The 15798-nt window shown below is 47.1% G+C and overlaps 1 protein-coding gene across 1 annotated transcript in view; it reads right to left on the bottom strand.

Moving 5' to 3' along the window:
• The window catches only part of VWA5B1 (von Willebrand factor A domain containing 5B1), a 79659-nt gene extending 65563 nt beyond the window's left edge, over positions 1 to 14096 (bottom strand). Inside the window, exon 1 of the mRNA XM_077260272.1 lies at positions 13959 to 14096. The gene's annotated coding sequence lies outside the window, so the exon portion shown is untranslated. The remainder of the gene's footprint in view (positions 1 to 13958) is intronic.
• Between the last annotated feature and the right edge of the window lie 1702 nt (positions 14097 to 15798).

The raw sequence follows: 15798 nt of genomic DNA, 5'->3' as shown, positions 1-15798 counted from the left end.
TCAGTCTGCCCTAAGCGGACAAAAAGGATCGCTAGTTCATTTACCATCAGTACTGTACAACCTAAATTTCTGTTATCGGTGTCCTTGATCTGCTCATTGTCATCATTTTCTGTCATGGCGTTTGTGGATTCAGGCGCCGCCTTGAACTTAATGGATTTTGAGTTAGCCAGGCATTGTGGTTTTCCCTTGCAGCCTTTGCAGAACCCTATTCCTTTAAGGGGGGATTGATGCTACACCTTTGGCTAAAAATAAGCCTCAGTTTTGGACACAGGTGACCATGCACATGGCGCCAGCCCATCAGGAAGATTGTCGATTTCTGGTGTTGCATAATTTGCATGATGTTATCGTGCTGGGTTTCCAGTGGTTGCAGGTACATAATCCTGTGTTGGATTGGAAGTCTATGTCTGTGACTAGTTGGGGTTGTCAGGGGGTTCATAATGATGTTCCTTTGATGTCAATCTCCTCTTCTTCCTCTTCTGAAATTCCAGAGTTTTTGTCTGATTTTCAGGATGTATTTGGTGAGCCCAAGTCCAGTTCCCTTCCACCGCACAGGGATTGTGATTGTGGGATTGACTTGATTCCAGGCAGTAAGTTTCCTAAGGGCCGACTTTTCAACCTGTCTGTGCCTGAACATACCGCCATGCGGAGTTATGTTAAGGAGTCTTTGGAGAAAGGGCATATTCGGCCATCTTCTTCACCGTTGGGAGCGGGATTTTTTTTTTGTTGCTAAGAAGGATGGCTCCTTGAGACCTTGTATTGATTATCGCCTCTTGAATAAGATCACGGTCAAGTTTCAATACCCTTTACCTTTGCTTTCTGATTTGTTTGCTAGGATTAAGGGGGCTAGTTGGTTTACTAAGATTGACCTTCGGGGGGCATATAATCTTGTTCGTATTAAACAGGGTGATGAATGAAAAACTGCGTTTAATACGCCCAAAGGCCATTTTGAATACCTTGCGATGCCATTCGGGCTCACTAATGCTCCATCTGTTTTTCAATCTTTCATGCATGATATCTTCCGGAATTATATTGATAAATTCTTGATTGCATATTTGGACGATATTTTGATTTTTTCTGATGATTGGGAGTCTCGTGTGGAACAGGTCAGGATGGTATTTCAGATCCTTCGTGGCAATGCTTTGTTTGTGAAGGGGTCTAAGTGCCTCTTTGGGGTGCAGAAGGTTTCTTTTTTGGGCTTCATTTTTTCTCCCTCATCTATGGAGATGGATCCGGTTAAGGTTCAGGCCATTTATGATTGGATTCAACCCACATCTGTGAAGAGCCTTCAGAAATTTTTGGGTTTTTCAAATTTTTATCACCGTTTCATTGCTAATTTCTCCAGAGTGGTTAAAGCCTTGACCGATTTGACGAAGAAAGGCGCTGATGTGGCGAATTGGTCCTCTGCGGCTGTCTATGCCTTTCAGGAGCTTAAACGCCGATTTACTTCTGCTCCGGTGTTGTGCCAACCGGATGTTTCCCTTCCGTTTCAGGTTGAGATTGACGCCTCTGAGATTGGGGCAGGGGCCGTTTTGTCTCAGAGGGATTCTGTGGGTTCCTTGATGAAACCGTGTGCCTTCTTCTCCCGCAAGTTTTCGCCTGCTGAACGCAATAATGATGTCGGCAATCGGGAGTTGTTGGCTATGAAGTGGACGTTTGAGGAGTGGCGACATTGGCTTGAGGGAGCTAAGTATCGTATTGTAGTCCTGACTGATCATAAGAATCTGATTTACCTCGAGTCTGCCAAACGGCTGAGTCCTAGACAGGCTCGATGGTCCTTGTTTTTTTCCCGTTTTGATTTCGTGGTTTCGTATCTTCCGGGTTCTAAGAATATTAAGGCTGATGCCCTTTCTAGGAGTTTTTTGCCTGATTCTCCTGAGGTCCTTGAACCGGTCGGCATTCTGAAAGAAGGGGTGGTCCTTTCTGCCATTTCCCCTGATTTACGGCGGGTTCTTCAGGAATTTCAGGCTGACAGACCTGACCGCTGTCCTGTGGGGAAATTGTTTGTTCCTGACAGATGGACTAGTAGAGTGATTTCTGAGGTTCACTGTTCCGTGTTCGCTGGTCATGCTGGTATTTTTGGTACCATAGATTTGGTTGCTAGGTCCTTTTGGTGGCCTTCCTTGTCGCGTGATGTGCGTTTTTTTGTGCAGTCCTGTGGGACTTGTGAGCGGGCCAAGCCTTGTTGTTCCCGTGCAAGTGGGTTACTTTTGCCATTGCCGGTCCCTGAGAGGCCCTGGACGCATATTTCTATGGATTTTATTTCTGATCTTCCGGTTTCCCAGAGGATGTCGGTTATCTGGGTTGTTTGTGACCGGTTTTCTAAGATGGTTCATTTGGTGCCTTTGCCTAAATTGCCTTCCTCTTCAGATTTGGTTCCGTTGTTTTTTCAGCATGTGGTTCGTTTGCATCGTATTCCGGAGAATATTGTGTCCGACAGAGGTTCCCAGTTTGTTTCTAGGTTTTGGCGGGCCTTTTGTGCTAGGCTGGGCATTGATTTGTCTTTTTCTTCTGCATTTCATCCTCAGACAAATGGCCAGACCGAGCGAACTGATCAGACCTTGGAGACCTATTTGAGATGCTTTGTGTCTGCTGATCAGGATGATTGGGTGGCCTTTTTGCCATTGGCCGAGTTTGCCCTTAATAATCAGGCTAGTTCAGCTACTTTGGTTTCGCCTTTCTTTTGTAATTTTGGTTTTCATCCTCATTTTTCTTCTGGGCAGGTTGAGCCTTCTGACTGTCCTGGTGTGGATTCTGTGGTTGACAGATTGCAGCAGATTTGGGCTCATGTGGTGGACAATTTGGTGTTGTCTCAGGAGGAGGCTCAACGTTTTGCTAACCGTCGTCGGTGTGTTGGTTCCCGGCTTCGGGTTGGGGATCTGGTTTGGTTGTCTTCCCGTCATGTTCCTATGAAGGTTTCTTCCCCTAAGTTTAAGCCTCGGTTTATTGGTCCTTATAGGATTTCTGGGATTATTATGGGTGTCTTTTCAATTGGCGCTTCCGGCCTCTTTTGCTATCCATAATGTCTTCCATAGATCTTTATTGCGGAAATATGTGGTGCCCGTTGTTCCCTCTGTTGATCCTCCGGCCCCTGTGTTGGTCGATGGGGAGTTGGAGTATGTGGTTGAGAAGATATTGGATTCTCGTTTTTCGAGGCGGAGGCTTCAGTACCTTGTCAAATGGAAGGGTTATGGCCAGGAGGATAATTCTTGGGTTTTTGCTTCTGATGTCCATGCTGCTGATTTGGTCCGTGCCTTTCATCTGGCTCGTCCTGATCGGCCTGGGGCGCTGGTGAGGGTTCGGTTGTGAATTCTGCTTTTGGGTTCCCTCCGGTGGTGGTAGGCGGTAATGCAGTTGTCCCTGAGTTGCAGTCCTGGTCAGGTGTTTCTGCTGATTGCAGTTCTGACTGGGGTATTTAGGTGTGCAGGATCCATTAGTCCTTGCCAGTTGTCAATTGTTGTTGGGAGGTGTTGGACCTCTGCCTGGTTCCTCCTTCCTTTCTGCCAAACCAGCAAAGATAAGTGTCTGTTTTTTTTTCTGTGGCACACATGCTGTGTGCTTCATGATTCAGTGCTATTCTTTTGTGTTTTCTTGTCCAGCTTAGATTGTGTCAGTATTTTCTCAGTCTTGTTGGATTCTCTGGGGTTGCAGATATTCATTCCACGTCTTTAGTTAGATTGTGGAATTTTTTGTATTATCTGCTGTGGATATTTTTTGAAGGGTTTTAATACTGACAGCCTAGTATTCTGTCCTGTCCTTTCCTATTTAGCTAAAGTGGCCTCTTTTGCTAAATCTTGTTTTCTGCCTGCGTGTCTTTTCTTCTCCTACTCACAGTCAATATTTGTGGGAGCTGCCTATCCTTTGGGGTTCTGCTCTGAGGCAAGGTAGTATTCCTATTTCCATCTATAGGGGTATTTAGTCCTCCGGCTGTGTCGAGGTGTCTAGGGTTTGTTAGGCACACCCCACGGCTACTTCTAGTTGCGGTGTTAGTTCAGGATCTGCGGTCAGTATAGTTTCCACCTACTCCAGAGAAAGTTTCATGCGGCTCCAAGGTCACCGGATCATAACAACTGCCATACATTGTCTAAGTACTGTGATTGTAATTGAACTACCATCCCACTTACATACTTCTGTCATACATTCCCTACATAACTTCCAATTGTGCTTATATCATAGTACCATGCAGTGCTCACATATTACGGCCGTATATTCCCCTAATCCTAGAGCCCCACAGTAAACACATTACATGGCGGTACATCACAATGGATACGTAATGGGCCGCGAGATGTCACGTAGAGACCCAGAGAGCTGTAAGAGATAAACCAGCGGTGGTCCCAGCAGCCGCTCCTAATTCCTGGCCTTCCCCAGAGGGCACTGGCCATGGACTACTTCTGCAGATGCTCAGGGACTACTCTGCGCTCACGGGTTCAAATCTGACCAAGGACATCATCATGCAGTTGACATGTTCTCCCCATTTTTTTTTGTTTCCTCCCACACCCCAAAAACCTACAGAGATGATAAATGTCTTCCTCCAACACTGGCCCCGTTGAGCCCTCGAGAGGTGTCAGTAATGAGCAGGCGCCTCTGTTCTGTGCAGCATTTCAGCTCCAGCTGAGGAGCGTCGGTGAATGGCAGCTGGGGCCACGAAAAACTATTTTTGGCTCAGAATTTGGGGGTGTTCATAAAGGAAAACAAGAAAATTGCAGCAGATGATTTACAGGCTGCGAAATGTGTCGCGCTCTGCGCCGCACACCTACAGCATTCCTTTATCCCCCATATAAGCCGCGCTCCCTGAGACGTCGTCACATACAAAGAGCCTGATTACACAAATAATACAGAGCACAAAACAGCAGCACCTGCCTGCGACATGGACCTGCGCACAGCGCCCCCTACAGGCACTGTCTGCCCTGCTCTCTCCTTCCTCGTCTCCCCACTTCACATTTCCCCCACTCTTTTCTCTTCTGTTCAGTCTCTTTACACCTCTCTCCTTTACTTTATCTGTGTCTTTATCCTTTCACTCTAGTCTCATCTCTTTTCCTGTCTTTTACTTCCAAGTTTCTTAATCTTCCTCTTTCATTTCTTGCTCTTCTCTCTCTCGATCTCTCTCTCTTAAAGATCTCTCCCTTCTGTCATTTTTTGCTTTCTTCTCATGCTCTTTTTCACATCTCTCCCATGTTTCTCCTCTTTTATCTGCTTGCTTACACTTTTCTTTTTTTGTTGATTTGCACTTATTTACTTTATTTAATTTTATTTACTTTACGCTCTTTCCCCTTTCTTGCTATCTTTTCCTCTTTTCTTGTTCTCTCTATTCCTCCCTTTTCTTGTTCTCGCTTTTCCTCTTTTCTTGTTCTCGCTTTTCCTCTTTTCTTGTTCTCGCTTTTCCTCTTTTCTTGTTCTCGCTTTTCCTCTTTTCTTTTTTCTCTTTTCTTGTTCTCTCTTTTCTTGTTCTCTCTATTCCTCTTTCTTGTTCTCTCTTTTCTTGTGCTCTCTATTCCTCTCTTTTCTTGTGCTCTTTTCCTCTTTTTTTCTCTATTACTCTTTTCTTGTTCTCTTTTCCTCTTTTCTTGTGCTCTCTATTCCTCTTATTGTGTTCTCTTTTGTTCTCTCTATTCCTCTTCTTGCTCTCTATTCCTTTTCTTGCTTTCTATTCCTCTTTTCAGGTGCTCTATTCCTCTTTTCTTGTGCTCTTTTCCTCTTTTCTTGTGCACTCTATTCCTCTTATTGTGTTCTCTTTTTTGTTCTCTCTATTCCTCTTTTCTTGCTCTCTATTCCTTTTATTGTTCTCTCTATTCCTCTTTTCTTGTTCTCTCTATTCCTCTTTTCTCGTGCTCTTCTTGTGCTCTCTTTTCTTGTTCTCTCTATTCCTCTTTTCTTGTTCCCTCTATTTGTTCTCTCTATTCCTCAGTCTTATTCTCTCACCTCATCCTCTGTGTTCTTGCTCCTCTCCCTTTCCCTCTCTCACTCTTCTCTCGTGCTGCCCTTCCCTTTGTCCCTGTTTTGTACTCTTCTCCAACCCCCTTTCTCTGTGTCCCTCCTCTCTATCCCCTCTTTTCTTCCTCCTCTTCTTTTCTTGCTTGCAGTCCCTCTGTTGACATTGTGGTTCCCAATCTTTGGCGTTCGGTGGCCACATCCATAGCGGTGGCAAGAATTGCCTCTGGTCTCCTCGGAGCCATGTCACCAGGGTCATACACGAATGAGCTGCATCCACTGCCTCTCCACTCCAGCTTTAGATCCTTTTTGGGGTCACAGTTTTGCGATTCCTTCATTCCCTGTTTCATCAGATGAAGGTCCCCACCATTGTCCGGAGATAGTGATACATCGGCGCTGCCATCATTACTGTATCCCGAGCCTGTGATCCCGCCGTAATGAATCCTTTCTAGAAGATCCGCCCGCTAAGAACACTTCAGGGGAATTACAGACTTGAAAACAACTTGGACATAATTGCCTTTGGAAGCATCTTGTGTCTCTCGCCGCCGATCTCTCTGATGTATTTTCGCTGAAATATTCTGATAATGAATAGGGAAAAATCAGTGAATTAATCAGAAAGCGTCGTCTCACTCTGCTGAGGGACATGGCGGGACGTGGGCTGCCGACCGTCTTCTCAGGACGTATTACAGACGTCTTTTATTAAAAATGCCATGTCTGACATACGACATAGATGTGGACTGACGGGAAGCGTGCGGGCTGTCATGTGGCGGAAACCTGCAAGCAGGCGGGTGAACAAAGTCAGCTCTGCGTATCCTCAAAAATGGCTGACAGTCGGATGAGCAGCTCAAATACTCTAGGAGATAACCAAGCAGAAGAAAGCACTGAGCGCTTGTTACAATGTATCATGTCGGCTCTTAGAGGATAGTCTCCGCTGGATACAATTGTAACAGACCCTGCTAATCCTGGGCCATCACTTCTGATCTGTGCAGATTAGTAAAACCCAGCTGCCTTCACCCCAAGTCTTTGAAGCTGCAATACCACACACAACCTGAAGACAGGTGTGGCGCTGTGTCTGGCAGAAGGCATATTTTTATCATTCTGGAAGTAAAACCCCTTTAAACAATGAGATTTACAGAGATCCTCAATGACATCTCCAAAGGTCAGATGGCAGCGTGAGCCATTATCGGAGCCATACGCCAAGCCCCTATCTCCAGAGTCCTGCGTCTGACATTTATAGAGTGCGGGCGAGTAAATCATTACAGGCAGGACAACAAATAAATGTGCGCAGAGCGGGAAGGCGACACGGATTTGGTTTTATTTCGTTTTTTTTTCTCTTTTTAAGATAACGGGAAATTTCAGAGATGTAAGAGGACGATGAGAATCCATTACTTTCCTGCGGCAAAATCCATCAGTGCATCAATGACGTCCCGCAGGGCTCCTCGCCATGGGCGACAGGCATCGCCGTCACCACTAATTCTCCCCGCTGGAGCCGCTCAGGCGAATCCCTTACAATCAGGCAACGAGTCGCTGATAAGTGACAGCGGCAGGTGGACGGCAGCCGTGCTCGCTCCTGGGGTGCAGGATCACAAACTGGGGACCCCCAGAGCCACCGTGCCCCTGGGGAACCCCATAGTGCCCAGCACGGCCCCATCTGAGGGGGGCATATCCTGATCCATGGATACAATGACAGAACTACAGTAAAGACTGACACATGGAGATCCGGAGCAGGAGGCAAGGCACGCATGGATGTAGCAGAGCTGAGATAACAGTGCTTAATGGTTGCGATATTTAATAGGGGCACTCTATAGCCTACTGGAATTAATAGGATTTCCTATGGACTGGGTACATAATGGGGCACCTTATGGGATTATTAATGGGGCACTCTTCCTGGGATTATTGATTAATGAGGACTGAGCTGTGTGTACTGACATTATCACCACCGGCCGCTCAGGTCCTAATCTCCGCACTGACAGCGCAGTCGTTACTGCGTCTCGGAGAGCGGGTGACAGAACGATTTGCAGCCATTTCCTTGATTACTGACATTTGTTGCAGGCGTCCTGACGCTCGTACTCAGGTCCCCGCTGCGCCATTCGCTCAGCACGGCGATAATTACCTGCGCTCTGCACCACCACATAGAAACGGCAGCAAATGTACAGGGTGGAGCAACACACAATAAACACGGAAGAAAGAAAAGAAGAAAAAGATGGAGACAGAAAGAGGGAAGGAAGGAAGGAAGGAAGGAAGGAAGGAAGGAAGGAAGGAAAAAGAAAGCGAGAATGAGAGAATGGAGAAGTATAGATAGAGAGAAGGCGAGAAAAAATATAGAAAGAGGAAGGAAGAAAAAAGAGAACGAAAGAAAAAGGAAGGGAAGAAAGAAAATTGTCGAAAGAAAGTGAAAAAATAGGAAGGAAGGAAATAAAAACAAGCAAAAGAAAGAAAAAATATAGATGGAAAGAGAAAAAAAAAATAGAAAGTAAGAGGAAGAAAGAAAAAAGGAAGAAAGAACGAAAGAAAAAGAGGAAAGAGAGAAAATTGTAGAAAGAAAGCACAAATAATTGGAAGGAAAAAAGAAAAAAGTAAAAAAGAAAAATAAAAGGATAAAGAAAATTATAGATAGAAAGCAGGAAAAAAATAGAAATATGAAGGAAGAAAAAAAAAAAGAATGAAAATGAATGGGAAGAGAGAAAATCGTAGGAAGAAAGCAAGAAAAAAATAAGAAGGAAGGAAATAAAAGAGAAAAAGAAGAGAAAGAAAAAAATGATAGATAGAAAGCGAGAAAAAAAAAAAAAAAAGAGAGGAAGGAAGGAAAAAAAAAGAAAGTATCAGGCAGAGGTCTGCAGTTTCCTCCTAGATGTTGAGCTTTTGTTTCTCTCTAATGTCAGGATCTCTGCTTGCTGTTGGTGAATTGAAACCTTCTTGCTTAAATCAGGGCTGAATCCTAACACTGCTCATAGCTGAGGGTTTGTCACAGTTGTATCCAGTCCTAGAAATCCTCCACAGATTGAGGCTATGTGCACACGCTGCGGATTTTGCTGCAGATCCGCAGCGTTTCCGCAACTGCGGACCTGCAGCAATTTCCCATGAGTTTACAGTACAATGTAAACCTATGGGAAACTAAATCCGCAGTGCACATGCTGCAGAAAAAAATGCACGGAAACGCCTGGTCCAATAGGAATCTGCAGGTGAAAACCCGCAGTAAAAACCGCAGCGGTTTTTCACTGCGGATTTATCAAATCCGCTGCGGAAAATTCCGCATTGGAATCCGCAGCGTGTGCACATGGCCTTAGCAGATAACTAGGGGGCATCAACCTTCAAAACAGCAGATGCTTGGATACTACAACTCCCACCATTCCCTGACACTAGTAGGGGTTCATCTACATACGCTTCCTATTGAATGCATACAGGACTCCCCCTTAGTGGCCGATATCTTTACCAGTAAGAGAATGGTGGTCTCTCCAGATGTTACAAAACAAACACCCAGCATGCCTTTAAAGTTGTATGAAATGCGGTATATTGGGTCGTGTATATGAGGTCTGGCAATGCCAGGGATTCTTATAAGAGACACCGTAGGGGCATATAATGTGTGACATCCATCTCAGATACTGCAGAAGCTCTTGGAGAAAAAGAAATCGAGCTTTAGTTGATAACTTATTCAGTGCTTCCTCTTCTTTTTTTTTTCCTGATGAGGTTCTGCAGCAGCTGGGTGTATATCATGAACACGGGGCCACGGCATGGCGCATAATTGCAGTAGTGAACGGTGGATGCGACGTTCACCCATCATGGAGGTTCCTGGGCGGCTGACACCAGGCAGGATTAACCCAAAGGTTAATGATTCTGGAGCAGTCAGTGTGAGATGAAGGAGGTTAAGCACCCAGTGACCTGAGCAGATGTATAGATTGGATGCCACTTATTGACCAACGCCGCCGTTCATCGGGAGGAATGACACCAGCACTCCTGGCGGTATTATTTACCTAGGTAGACACTTGCGTTACTTGGAGCTGGTTCATTAATCTACAACACGACATTGGAAATAGCCGGCAGCTGAGCCTCACAAGCAGCGTGGGGGCCTTCATGGCAGCGAGTACGGTATGGCGGTGGCTAAATCTAAAATGTTTTTCTGGGTTAACAATAGGCTAAGTGATAGGAAACGAAGAGCGGTCATTAATGGAGCACACTAGGATTGGGTCACAGCTAACAGTGGGGTATCACAGGGGTCAGTATTGGGCCCTCTTCTTTTTAACATATTTATTAATGACCAGAGTAGATATACAATATTTGCAGATAGTAAACTTTGCAAGGTAATTAACACTGAGAAGGATAATGTCATGATACAGAGGGATTTATAGATCGGGGGCAGAGAAGAGTCACAACTGCAATACCAAGACAGGTTATTGAACTTGGGGTTAATTAGTTTGGAAACCTGAAAGCTTAGGGGCAATCTTATTACAAAGTACAAATATATACAATTATCTTTTTACACCGAGGCATGCGATATGGACAAGAGCGTATCCTCTACGTCTAGGGGAAGAAGGTTTAATAATAAGTCACAGAACACAGATTCTTTACTGTATGAGGAGCGAGACTATGGATTGTTTACTGTGCGAGCAGTGAGACTATGGATTCTTTACTGTAAGAACAGTGAGACTATGGATTCTTTACTGTACAAGGAGTAACACTATGGATTCTTTACTATAAGAGCAGTGAGACTATGGATTCTTTACTGTACGAGGAGCGAGACTATGGATTCTTCACTGTACGAGGAGCGAGACTATGGATTCTTTACTGTACGAGGAGCGAGACTATGGATTTTTTACTTACGAGCAGCGAGACTATGAATTCTTTACTGTAAGAGGAGCGAGACTATGAATTCTTTACTGTACGAGTCGAGGAGCGAGACTATGGATTCTTTACTGTACGAGGAGCGAGACTATGGATTCTTTACTTACGAGCAGCGAGACTATGAATTCTTTACTGTAAGAGGAGCGAGACTGAATTCTTTACTGTACGAGTCGAGGAGCGAGACTATGGATTCTTTACTGTACGAGGAGCGAGACTATGGATTTTTTACTTACGAGCAGCGAGACTATGAATTCTTTACTGTAAGAGGAGCGAGACTATGGATTCTTTACTGTACGAGGAGCGAGATTATGGATTCTTTACTGTACGAGGAGCGAGACTAGGGATTCTTTACTGTACGAGGAGCAAGACTATGGATTCTTTACTGTACGAGGAGCGAGACTATGGATTATCTACTGTACGAGCAGAGACTATGGATTCTTTACTGTACGAGGAGCGAGACTATGGATTTTTTACTTACGAGCAGCGAGACTATGAATTCTTTACTGTAAGAGGAGCGAGACTATGAATTCTTTACTGTACGAGTCAAGGAGCGAGACTATGGATTCTTTACTGTACGAGGAGCGAGACTATGGATTCTTTACTGTACGAGGAACAAGACTATGGATTCTTTACTGTACGAGGAGACAGACTGAATTCTTTACTGTACGAGGAGCAAGACTATGGATTCTTTACTGTACGAGGAGTGAGACTATGGATTCTTTACTGTAAGAGCAATGAGAATATGGAACCCTTCGATGATATTGCAATGGTTGATTCACTACTGAAATGTGGGAGCGTCTTCCATGATCCTTGCTGACGATCTGCAGGTCCGGCATCTCACAGCCACCCGAGGCCATAATAAATTGGATGATTAAGGCTGCGCCGAGGCAGCACTGACGTAACGCAGACAGAAGGAGCGGCGGCGTGAAACGGGAGGAGACCGCAAGGAAGGAATTAAGTGAAAGGACGGCGAGTGTCTTATCCGAGCAGGTTCTGCTGTAACGACGTCCATATAAAAGCAGGCACGTCGGTGCTGACTACAAGTGTGCACGCAGCAGAGCCGAGCTTGTCAGTTGGCACAGGTCACGGTAATCCCTATAAACCCCTCGTTATCTGCGCTGGAAACGTTTCCATATCCGCGTCTCATCAGATCACATATAAACCGGCGGCCGCGCTGAGTTATTGACCATGAAAACAAGAAGATGATGATCTGAGCAAATAAACGCACAATGTCTTGTATGTCGGAGATCACACACCACCACAAACACAGAGTGGAGAAATCTCTGGCCATTCAGGTGTTGCAGAACTACAAATCCCAGCAGCATTTGCAGCCCCCGAGCTGCGTGTACAGCCAATGCCCCAACATCTGTAAAGAGAAGCCAATCAGAAACCCAATCAGCCTCCAATGAAGAGTGGGGAGGCTCTTGTGCTAATTGCAAATACTGGGGGTCACATAAGAAGCGAAGACGAAGTCCCCGCAGAGCAGGAGTGACGGCGAGACCCCACTACCATAGGAGCGGAGCTGTTATACAGGGGGATGCAACTTGTGAGGGGCGATAAAGGGTGACGGGCAGCCACCTGGACACATAATATCAGTTATAATGGCTCCTGGAACACATGTACAGTGGGGAAATAAGTATTTGATCCCTTGCTGATTTTGTAAGTTTGCCCACTGGCAGACATGAACAGTCTATAATTTGGACAGTTACAATATCCCGTCACCGTGGAGAGTTATATCACGTCACCGTGGAGAGTTATAATATCTCGTCACCGTGGAGATTTATAATATCACGTCACCGTGGAGAGTTATAATATCCCGTCACCGTGGAGACTTATAATATCCCGTCACCGTGGAGACTTATAATATCCCGTCACCGTGGAGACTTATAATATCCCGTCGCCGTGGAGACTTATAATATCCCGTCGCCGTGGAGAGTTAGAATATCCCGTCGCCGTGGAGAGTTAGAATATCCCGTCGCCGTGGAGACTTATAATATCCCGTCGCCGTGGAGACTTATAATATCACATCGCCGTGGAGACTTATAATATCACATCGCCGTGGAGACTTAAAATATCACATCGCCGTGGAGCGTTATAATATCACATCGCCGTGGAGAGTTATAATATCATCGCCGTGGAGAGTTATAATAACCCGTCACCGTGGAGAGTTAGAATATCCCGTCACCGTGGAGAGTTAGAATATCCCGTCACCGTGGAGAGTTAGAATATCCCGTCACCGTGGAGAGTTAGAATATCCCGTCACCGTGGAGAGTTAGAATATCCCGTCACCGTGGAGAGTTAGAATATCCCGTCACCGTGGAGAGTTAGAATATCCCGTCACCGTGGAGAGTTAGAATATCCCGTCACCGTGGAGAGTTAGAATATCCCGTCACCGTGGAGAGTTAGAATATCCCGTCACCGTGGAGAGTTAGAATATCCCGTCACCGTGGAGTTAGAATATCCCGTCACCGTGGAGAGTTAGAATATCCCGTCACCGTGGAGAGTTAGAATATCCCGTCACCGTGGAGAGTTAGAATATCCCGTCACCGTGGAGTTATAATTACACCCCCTATAGTTATATTACACACCCCCTGCAGTTGTATTACACTCCCCTGTACAGATATATTACACCCCCTATAGTTATATTACACCCCCCTTTACAGTTATATTACACCCCCCTGTACAGATATATTACACCCCCCTGTACAGATATATTACACCCCCCTTGTGCAGATATATTACACCCCCCTGTACAGATATATTACACCCCCCCTGTGCAGATATATTACACCCCCCTGTACAGATATATTACACCCCCCTGTACAGTTATATTACACCCCCTATAGTTATATTACACACCCCCTGTAGTTATATTACACCCCCCTGTACAGTTATATTACACCCCCCGTACAGTTATATTACACCCCCCCTGTACAGATATATTACACCCCCCTGTACAGATATATTACACCCCCCCTGTACAGATATATTACACCCCCCCCCCTGTACAGATATATTACACCCCCCCCCCCCCCTGTACAGATATATTACACCCCCCCCCTGTACAGATATATTACACCCCCAGTTATAATCTCGGATGCCACTGACAGCCGCCAGCACAGGACACGGAGCAGTCTGACATTGACCCCTTCATCCTCCCACCCGCAGGCAGACACGAGGGGCCGAGGACTCACCCGAATCCCGTCTATGCAGGGCTCTCCGGGGAAGGCGGGAGCCGCAGGTGCAGAGCGCGTCCGTACAGACTTCTGGCTCCTCAGCTACAGGTGGTGTATGAGGGGAGACTGCGGGAGAGTGTGCGCGGTGTATGAGGGGAGACTCCGCGCGGTGTATGAGGGGAGGCGGCTGCTCAGTGCTGGGCTGGGGCGGACTCGGGGAGAGGAGCAGCCCGCAGACCCCGGCACAGATCCCCGCGCACAGCCATGGCGGGCTGCTGACCACCAGCACTTCAGTCAGAGGCAGTAACCATAGCAACGCCTCATACACAGCCCGCGCCCGCTGCTGTCCCGCCTGCACCGGGAGCCCGGCGATTACACCCGGTGTGACAGCTGACAGTCAGCAGGAAGTCATAACAAGTAATTAAGTTACACATCATAGAAACAGTCAGCAATGAGATTAACTCGGCGCATCCTCCATGGCGGCGGCCCCAGCCAGCACTCCTCTGGTAACACGTCTCACAGGCAGACGACAGAGGGGGCAGCACACAACAGACCCTGATAACTGCACCCCAACCAATGAGCTGCAGGGGCGACGTGTGCATCCTGCCCAGATACAGGGCTGCAGTGTGTGAACCTAGTCCACTACAAGTCCCAGCATAACCTGGCCCTACAGGAGAGGGGGGCGACATATCCCAAACCATCCCACACAGCACTGCATCCACAGACACTACAAGTCCCAGCATAACCTGGCCCTACAGGAGAGGGGGCGACATATCCCAAACCATCCCACACAGCACTGCATCCACAGACACTGCAAGTCCCAGCATAACCTGGCCCTACAGGAGAGGGGGCGACATATCCCAAACCATCCCACACAGCACTGCATCCACAGACACTACAAGTCCCAGCATAACCTGGCCCTACAGGAGAGGGGGCGACATATCCCAAACCATCCCACACAGCACTGCATCCACAGACACTACAAGTCCCAGCATAACCTGGCCCTACAGGAGAGGGGGCGACATATCCCAAACCATCCCACACAGCACTGCATCCACAGACACTGCAAGTCCCAGCATAACCTGGCCCTACAGGAGAGGGGGCGACATATCCCAAACCATCCCACACAGCACTGCATCCACAGACACTACAAGTCCCAGCATAACCTGGCCCTACAGGAGAGGGGGCGACATATCCCAAACCATCCCACACAGCACTGCATCCACAGACACTACAAGTCCCAGCATAACCTGGTCCTACAAGAGAGGGGGCGACGTATCCCAAACCACCCAACACAGCACTGCACCCACAGACACTACAAGTCCCAGCATATCCTGGCCCTACAGGTGAGGGGGCGACATCCCAAACCATCCCACACAGCACCGCACCCAGAGACACTACAAGTCCCAGCATAACCTGGTCCTACAGGAGAGGGGGCGACATATCCCAAACCATCCCACACAACACCGCACCCACAGACACTACAAGTCCCAGCATAACCTGGTCCTACAGGAGAGGGGGCAACGTATCCCACACCATCCCACACAGCACTGCACCCAGAGACACTACAAGTCCCAGCATAACCTGGTCCTACAGGAGAGGGGGCGACGTATCCCAAACCACCCCATACAGCACCGCACCCACAGACACTACAAGTCCCAGCATAACCTGGCCCTACAGGAAAGGGGGCAACGTATCCCACACAGCACTGCACCCAGAGACACTACAAGTCCCAGCATAACCTGGTCCTACAGGAGAGGGGGCGACGTATCCCAAAACATCCCACACAGCACCGCACCCAGAGACACTACAAGTCCCAGCATAACCTGGTCCTACAGGAGAGGGGGCGACATATCCC

Source organism: Ranitomeya variabilis, chromosome 4 (assembly GCF_051348905.1).
Source record: "Ranitomeya variabilis isolate aRanVar5 chromosome 4, aRanVar5.hap1, whole genome shotgun sequence".
Classification (NCBI taxonomy): domain Eukaryota; kingdom Metazoa; phylum Chordata; class Amphibia; order Anura; family Dendrobatidae; genus Ranitomeya; species Ranitomeya variabilis.
The sequence above is the reverse complement of the archived record's forward strand: the minus strand, read 5'-3'. Positions and strand labels throughout refer to the sequence as shown.